We start from the raw sequence: 9,784 nt of genomic DNA on the forward strand, positions 1-9,784 counted from the left end.
CCTGACACCTCTCGCTGAGATGTCAGGCCTGGGCAGGGGACCCCCATCACCCCCAACACCGGCTCTGCCCTCACCCAGGCCTGACGCCTCAGCCAGAGGCATCGACCCCCATCACCCTCCGATCACTGGATGGGAACCTTGCACAGGCCTGACACCTCCACCAGAGGTGTTGACTCCCAACACCCTCCAATTGCCAGATTGGCCCCTTGCCTCCGCCAGAGGTGTCAGGCCTGGGCAGGGGAACCCCATCTCCCTCTGATTGCCGGCTTGGCCCCCTGCCCAGGCTTGACGCCTCTGGCCCAGACTTCAGGCCTGGGCAGGGAACCCCCATCTCCCCCCGATCACCAGCTCCTCTCTCGCCCAGGCCTGAGGCCTCGGACAGAGGAGTCAACTCCCATCGCCCTCCAATCACCAGATGGCCACTTGCCCAGGCCTGACACCTCTGCCAGTGGTGTCAGGCCTGGGCAGGGGACCTCCATCTCTCCCCTATCACCGGCTTCTGGGAGGCTTCTGGGGATGCACATGGGGGCCTGGATGGTGGCTCTCACACTGGCGGCTACGCTGCCCCACCCTGCCTGCAGTATGCAAATTAGCCGCCACCTTTGTTGGTGGTTAATTTGCATATTGGACTGATTAGCCAATGGGAGGCGGAGCGAAGGTATGGTCAATTACCATGTTTGTCTATTATTAGATAGGATAATCCCTATGCTATGATTTATTTATAACTGGAAATTTGTACCTCATATTCCCCTTTACCTTTTTTGCCCTTTCCCCCACTTGCTTCTCTTCTGGCAACCATCGGCTTGTTCTCTATATGTATGAGGTTTTTTTTCTGTTTTATTTTGGTTGTTTGTTTTGTTTTTTTAGATTCCACATATAAGTGAAATCATATGATATTTGCCCTTCTCTGTCTGATTTATTTCACTTAACATAATATCCTTTAGATTCATTCATTGTATTTCAATGACTAGATTTCATGTTTATTAGGAATGAGTAATATTCTATGCATATACACCACATTTTCTTATCCACTCACAGATCAATAGAAATTTAGCTTCTATAAGTTGGTTACTGTAAATAATGCTGAAATAAACAGAGGGGTGCATATATCCTTAAAATTAGTGTTTTTGTTTTATTTGGGCAGATACCCATAAGTGAAATTGTTTGGTCATATGATCACTCTATTCTTAATTTTTTAAAGAACCTCCATGTTTCCCATAGTGGTTCTACCAATATTCAACCCCATCAACAGTGCATGAGTATTCCGTTTCCTCCACAATCTCTCCAAAACTTGTAATTTGTTATCTTTTTGATAATAGCTAATCTTACAGATGTGAGGTAATTTCTCACCATGGTTTTAATTTGTACTTTCTTAATGATTAGTGATGTTGAGCGTTTTTCATGTGCTTATTGGTCATCTGCATTTCTTCTTTGGAAAATTTTTTACTCTGTACACTTTTAAATTAGATTATTAGGTTTTTTTATTTTGAGTTGTACATTTCTTTATATATTTTTTATTAACTCCTTATCATATATGTGATTTTCAAATATCTTCTCCCATTCTGTAGATTGCCTTTTCAGTTTGTTTATTTTTTCCCATGCAGAAGCTTTTTATTTTTATTTTTATTTTTTTGTGTGTGTGTTTTTACTTTATTTATTTATTTATTTAATATATTTTTATTGATTAAGATATTACATATGTATCCTTATCCCCACGTTATCCTCTACCCCCCCCCACTCACCCCCAGGGTGACTTTTCCTCCCCGACCGTTCCTCCCTAGAGAAAACATTTATGCCTCAAGTTGTATTTCAACTCTAGACCCAGATAAGCAACAAAACTCCTACAACAATTTGTTATTGTCTAGAAATGCAAACAATTTCTGAATGTCAATGTTATATCCCACAATTTTACTGAATTAATTTATAATCATGCACCACTTAATGACAGAACTACATTCTGAGAAATACCTCATTAGGTGATTTCATCATAGTGTTGTAGGTGGTGGGAACAGCATCAGGTGTCTGACCCATGGGATCAGAACAAACCTGGCTTCAGCAACCTCGGTACAAGACCCAAACTGTAAGAGAACATTTATTGGGTAAATGACAGAGGTTGAAAAAGTAATTCCTAGAAGATATGGGCTTAGCAAACAAGTTCTAGAGGTAAAGTAAAGGCCCTTGGAGCTTGGGAGTGAGGGAGCTAATAGTAATGTGCCTGGGGCCAGGACAGGGAGGGGGAGGGGAAGAGGAGAGGCAGGGGAAGGAGGAAAGGAAGGGAAACTCAAGGACATGCTCCCTGGAGGGATAGCACACTGGGTATTCCATCCTAAAGGTTTTAAGGGCTTAAGAGTGGATATTTCAGGGGTTGTCCCAGGGAATGATCTTAATAGAATATTTATCAGTTTTCCAGGTGTGTCCTTTCAGAGTTGTGGTCTCCACTGATTGATTGGTGGCACCCGGACAGGGGTTCATTATTCAATGCAGCTGCTCCTGAAGTTAGCTGTGTCTGGATTTATTGCTTATCTAGGCCTGGAGCTGAAATACAACTTGAGGCCTAGATGTTGTCTCTTGGGAGGAATTTTTCAGGGGGTCCAAACCACATGACCAGCAATATGATAGGGGAGGAAAAGTCGCTGTGGGGCCAAGGTCCCATCTTATAATTGATTGTATATTGCTAGGCACCTGGGGCTTTCTACCCTGGTGACCTTCTGAACCTAACCCATAGTCCTTACTCTGCTCATGTCTGTCTAACTGGATATAACAGTAGTGCAAGCACAGTGTGCATTTACACAAACCTAAGCCATGTGGTATAGGGTATTGCTCTAAGAGTCTAAGGGAAGGAAAACTAATTTTTCTTCTACCCTTCTGGATACTTGGCTGAGACATCCTTGTAATAAAAGATAAATTAACACAAGAAAAACAAATAAAAGTTTAATAACATTTATACCCTGTATATACATGGAAGAGAGCCAGGAAAGCTGAGTAATTTGCGAAAATGGCAGAAGCTACCTTGTTAAACACCATCTTCAGCTGAAGACAAAGGAAGATATTGGAGGTGGGGGGAGTTAGTTATGAGATTTTACCATTAAAAGCATAGTAAATAGAGTAAGGTTGTGCTGGGTCCCAGCCCTTCTGCGAGGCATGGGACTTCCTTGGAAGCTGGGAACTGGAAGAAGACCTTAGCAACCTCGGGTAGATGGGACATGCTTTATTGCAAGCAAAGCAGCTGGCCACCCGACTGTTCGATAGCACCTTTTATACCAACTCAAACAAAAGAGGCTTCTTGCCAATAAATGACATCAGTGTTACACAAAATAGGTGGGTTATCAGAGTTCGTCTGTGTAGTGCGCATACTGATATTTGTCTTCTTGTATGTGTATGGCACATGGGTTTTGAACATCCTGCATACTGTGGTCAGGGCCCCCACAGGTTATTATTCAGGTTTGTCATTGTCTTCTGCATTGATAAGTTTCTAAAGATAAGGTCATCCCCCCTTGCTGGAACAGGGAAGGAAATACCCTTACAAATGGAGATTTCCATTATAAATGTAAATGCATTTTACAAAGGGTAACTTATACTTGGTTTTCAGAACTTCTCCCAAGTCTTCTGTTTCTTACAATTAACCAGCATGAAATAATACTTATGCCAAATAGACTTATTTTAGGGTGAAAAATTCTGTTTCCATGCAGTTTCTAGGCTGCAAACTTGAACAGCATGTTATAGTTCTGAATACTGTAGACAATCCTATCTAATAATAGACAAACATGGTAATTGACCATATCTTTACTATGCCTCCCATTGGTTAATCAGCACAATATGCAAATTAACCCAACCAAGATGGCGGCTGGCAGCCACACAGCTGAAGTGAGCAGGAGGCCTGCTTGCTCCAGTGATGGAGGAAGCCAAGGTTCCCTGCCTGCCACGGCCTGGCTCTGAGCTCCAAAAGCAACAAAATTTCAATTATAGAAGCTAAACAAACCCCAGATACCTGCTTTCAGCAGGCTGTGGCCTCAGAGCTAGAGTGAGCTGGAACCGGCTCTCAGCCCCAGTGACGGCAACAAAGTTTCAGTCACTATGACACACACTGACCACCAGGAGGCAGACGCTCAATGCAGGAGCTGCCCTCTGGTGGTCAGTGCGCTCTCATGTGGGGGAGCTCTGCTCAGCCACAAGCCAGGCTGATGGCTGCCAGTACAGTGGTGGTGGTGCGAGCCTCTCCTGCGTCCTCAGCAGTGCTAAGGATGTCCCACTGCAGCTTAGGTCTGCTCCCCGCTGGCAAGTGGACATCCTCCGAGAGCTGTCGGGCTGCTAGAGGGATTTCAGATTTCCAGTTTAGGCCCAATCCCCTGGGGCCTAAGCCAGCAGGTGGTCATCCCCCAAGGGGTCCCAGACTGTGAGAGGGCACAGGCCGGACTCAGGGACCCCGCCCCCCCGAGTGTACAAATTTTTGTGCACCGGGCCTCTAGTTTTAACATAATGACATTTGTGAAAAGCGTTGTGCTATGACATTGTGATGGCTATGAGATCACTCTTTTTTAGCTCTATAAATTCATGTGAGATTGTATATCAGTCTGTTTTTTTAAAGATTTTTATTAATTTCAGAGAGGAAGGGATTGGGAGAGAGAGGTAGAAACATCAATGATGAGAGAATCATTGGTCGGCTGCCTTCTGCATGCTTCACACCAGGGATTGGGGATTGAGTCCACAACCTGGGCATGTGCCCTTACCAGAAATCAAACCATGACCTCCTGATTCATAGGTCTATGCTCAACCACTGAGCCACACCAGCTGGGCTATAGCAGTCTGCTGTTAACTAAGATGTCATTATGTGGTGCATAATTGTATTTTTTTGTTGTTAATCCTCACTGGAGGATATATTTTCCATTGATTTTTAGACACAGTGGAAGAGGGGGGAGAGACAGAAAGAGAAACATTAATGTGAGAGAGACACATTGATTGGTTGCCTCCCACATGTATCCTGACTGGGGTTGGGGATCAATCCTGCAATGGAGGTAGCTGCCCTTGACCAGAATCGAAGCCCGGACCCTTCAATCTGGAAGCCAATGCTCCAACCACTGAGCAAAACCAGCTAGGGCCACATAACTGTATTTTAAGTATTTTGGGGGAGGTGTTAGGCTTTTCTATATATACTATCACAGCTGCTAATCATGACAGTTTTATACTGTCCTTCCAATTTGGATGTTTTATTTCTTTTTTTCCCCCCAATTGTCTGACTAGGACTTCCAATATTATGTTGAATAAAAGTGGTAAGAATGGGAATTTTTGTTTTCTTCTTGATCTTAGAAGAAAAGTTTTCAGCTTTTCACTGTTGAGTGTGGTTTGTCACACATGGTCTTTATTATGTTGAGGTACATGACCTCTATACTCATTTTGTTAAATATTTTTAACATAAATTGACATTTAATTTTGCCAAATGCTTTTTTTTTGCATCTATTGAGATGATATAATTCTTATCCTTTGTTTTGTTTATATTGAGTAACACATTAATTGATTTGCAGATGTTGAAATATCCTTGCAACCCTGGAATAAATCTCATTTGATCATGGTATATGACCCTTTTAATATGTTAAAGTAAGAAACATTCATATAGAATGAATGAAACTTATATAGAATTTTTGTGAGTTTATTTAAGCCTGCCGACAATTGCTGGGAAGCAGAATCTCAACGTATTGAGATAATGCTATGAAGAATGGTGTTTTTTTCACCTAGTTTTATAAATTAGCATAAAAAGAGAAGACATAAGTGGATTACATGAGATCCATTGGTGATAGATTAGGGAGGTTGGAGAAAACAAAGAGGGGAAACCTCTGGTATTGGATAAAAAGTAAAATGATAGACACATGCTTCTTTTACATAGGTGGGTACAGGATTCATAGGTGTTACCTATGATAACAATAACAATGAGGGAATTTGTGGTCTCAGCCCTGGTGCATTGGTTGTGCCCTGAGGGGTCCAGAAAAAGAAAAGTTAGAAGTTACCCTGACGTTCTAAAGGTATGTTATCATAGATGCAAAGAAACAATAGGCACCCCTATATTCATTGCAGCATTATTTACAATAGCCAAGATTTGGAAGTACCCTAAGTGCCCATCAGTAGATGAGTGGATAAAAAAAAACACTGTGATACATTTACACAATGGAATACCACTTGGCTGTAAAAAAGTTTCTCTTACGCTCTGTGACAGCATGGATGGACCTGGAGAACAATATGCTAAATGAAATAAACTAGTCAGAGAAAGATAAGTATCACATGATCTCACTCATATGTGGAATTTAATGAAAAAACTGAACTAACAAGCAAAATAGAGAAACCCTCATAGATAGCAGGCAGATTGCTCTGTTAGGGGATGTAGGGGGGATTGAGTAAAAAATAAAAAAAGGAGAAAAACTGATGGACATGAACAACAGTATGATGATTGCAGGGGTTGCGGGGGAGGTGGAAGAGAGTATGGGGGATAAATGGTGATAGAATAAAAAGGAAAAAAAAAAGAAACTGCCATATCTCTTTCCAAATGTGGAGAAACACTTCTCTCATTTAAGGTGCCTTTAGTATCTCTGACTCATGGGTTTCCCAGGAATAGAATTGCTCTTTGTTGTTGAAATTGTGGAGGTGGAATGATTCCCACCCCCTTCCTGGATCAGAATTGATTTGAAAATATATGTGCCTTTTCATAGCATCTCTGCTCTCACAGCTGTCAGCCCTAGTCAGGGGGAGGCGGGGAGGTTTAATTATAATGCTTCTGACAGTTTCTGAGCAGAGAGCCCAGTGCCTGCTTGCTTCACCAACAGCTGAATTCAACCTGAAGCTGCTGTGCTGAAAACTCACCTCCAAATATCTGACCCTTTATCAGTAAGCCTGCATAATGGTTCAAGAACTTCATGTTTTCACATGCTCAGTCTGGTCAAGTGCAGGTTGTAGGCTGCAGCACACTCCAACTTAAGAGGCTTGCATTAATTATCTTACCATTAGGTTAGGGGCAGCCCAGGCTATAGTCCAGCAGAGATCAAACCACCTGAGAATGGGGTCCTCAATACAGCCCATGTTCTCTAAGTTCATCACATTTGAACATACATGAACTAACTGGCTTATCTCTGCTCATGTACCTCTGGGATCTATTTTTTTTAAAATATATTTTTATTGATTTCAGAGAAGAAGGGAGAGGAATAGAGAGATAGAAACATCAATGATGAGAGAGAATCACTGATAGGCTACCTCCTGCACGCCCCACACTGGGGATCGAGCAAACAACCCGGGCATATGCCGCAACCGGGAATTGACCCCTGACCTTCTGGTTCATAGGTCGATGCTCAACCACTGGGTGACACCAGCCAGGCCCTCTGGGATCTATTTTTATGTCCCCTGTCTTCTTTCTTCCATGACTGTTTAGAGGAGCATGGGCAACAAAATGCTCTGGGAGGTGGGGTACTCTTGTTTTAACCCATCCAGAAATGTTCTTTACTTCCTCCCATAGTACTTTAGTTTAGTATTTATGACACTGAACACTTTATACCTTGTATCATCACTATTTGAAGCCATTTGTTTACTTAATACCCCACCTTGTCCCAGATAGAATTTGAAGTGGTTTGTAGAAATAAATAAAATACAAATAAATATCACAAATTGAAAGTGGAATAAAAAAGACACAAGGGTGGAGACATAAAATGGAGTCATACATGCTTTTTTGTACATATCTTAGCTCTCCTTATAAATAGTGAGTGCCATAAGGAAATAGCTGTTTTATTTATCTTTGTATTTCTAACAAGACATGGTCCATTCTTTTTTAAAAATAGCTGTATTGAAATATAATCATATACCACAAAATTAATCCATTTAAATGTGGAATTCAATGGTTTTTAGTATATTCACAGAGCTGTGCAATCATCAGCACAATCTATGGTAGAATATTTTTGTCATTCCACAAAGAAACCCTATACCTTTTAGCAGCCAAATCTCATTTCTTCTTACCCTTAACCCCTGGCAACTATTAATCAGTTGTTGTTTTTTTGTCTCTATGAATTTGTCTATTCTGATTACTTCATATAAGTGGACACATATAACATATGAGTTTTCATTTCTGGCTTCCTTCACTTAGAATATTTTCTTGGTTTATCCATGTTGTAACATGTATTAGTACTTGACTTCTTTTATGGCTGCATAATATTCCATATTATGAATATAATGCATTTTGTTTACCCATTTATTTAATGGGCTATTATAAATAACTAGAGGCCCAATGCACAAAATTCATGCAAGGGGCTCGGCCCTCGCAGCCCCAGCTGCCTCTCTGCCCTGCTGCCCCATGGCCCCACCCACTGGTCGTTTCTGAGGGTCATTCCCGAAGGTCGTTCTGCTGTCTGGTTTAATTAGCACATTAGCTCTTTATTATATAGGACGTCACCCCTATGCATTCAATAAAAAATAAACAAGCAAACCAAGCATCTCTTCATGAGCCTCAAGTCTAAAAGGCAGTGCCTTCCCTCCCACTATGGTGGGGTTTTGTTTAGCAAATCACTTCATTATCTCTTTATGATTCTTGCATCTTAGTGAGTGCAAAATAGTACCTCATTTTGGATTTGATTTGCATTTTATTAATGACTAATGATATTAAGCATCTTTTCATGTGCCTATTGGCCTTTTTTACTAGTATATCTTATATGAAAAAAATGTCTATCATATCCATTGCTCATTTTTATTGCATCATTTCTTTATTTTTAAGTTGCATGAGTTATTTATATATCCTACATACAAGTCCCTTGTCTGCTATATGATTTGACAATATATTTTCCCATTCTATGAGTTATTTTTTCACTTTCTTGGTAGCATAATATGACATATAGAAGTTTTACATATTTTAAAATATATTTTTATTGATTTCAGAGAGAAGAATGAAGAGAGAGAGAGAAACATCAATGATGAGAATCATTGATCAGCTGCCTCCTGCATGCCCCACACTGGGGATCAAGCCCACAACTCAGGCATGTGCCTGACCAGGAATCAAATCCTGATCTCCTGTTTCATAGGTAGACACTCAACCACTGAGCCATGCCAGCTACGCAAAAGTTTTACATTTTTATGAAGTACAAGGTATCTATTTTTTTTGTCAATTGTGCTTTTGCAGTTGTATGTAAGAAATTTTTACTTAGCCCAAGATCACAAAGATTTACCCAACCCCTTTCTTGCACAGTTTGGAAATGCAAATGTTTAATTACAGCAACAGCTACCATTTGTTGACTACTTACTCTGAGCTTGACATTACACCACTTACTGTCAAAAGGATATTGATGTCAGGATTGGCAACAATAATTAACTGTATTGACTTCTTTTTTATTGTTTGAAGTATTACATGTCTCCTTTCTTCCCCGATTAACCCTGCCTCAGCCACTTCCACCTCCAAGGGGAAGCCCCCACTGCCCCAGTGTCTGTGTCCACTGGTCATGCTAATATGCTTGCATACAAGTCCTTTGGTTGATCTCTAACTCCCCTTCCCCTGCCGTCTCCCCGAGGTTGGACAGTCTGTTCAGTGCCACCTTGTCTCTGGATCCATTTTTGTTCATCAGTTTATGTTGATCATTATATCCCACATATGAGTGAGATCATGTGATATTTACCTTTCTCCGACTGGCTTATTTCACTTAGCATAATGCCCTTCAGTCCCATCCAGGCTGTTGCAAATGGCAAAAGTTCTTTCTTTTTTATAGCGGTGTAGTATTCCATTGTGTAGATGTGCCAAAGGTTTTTAATCCACTCCATCTGCTGATGGGCA

This window comes from Myotis davidii, unplaced genomic scaffold (assembly GCF_000327345.1).
Source record: "Myotis davidii unplaced genomic scaffold, ASM32734v1 scaffold1362, whole genome shotgun sequence".
Classification (NCBI taxonomy): Eukaryota; Metazoa; Chordata; class Mammalia; order Chiroptera; family Vespertilionidae; genus Myotis; species Myotis davidii.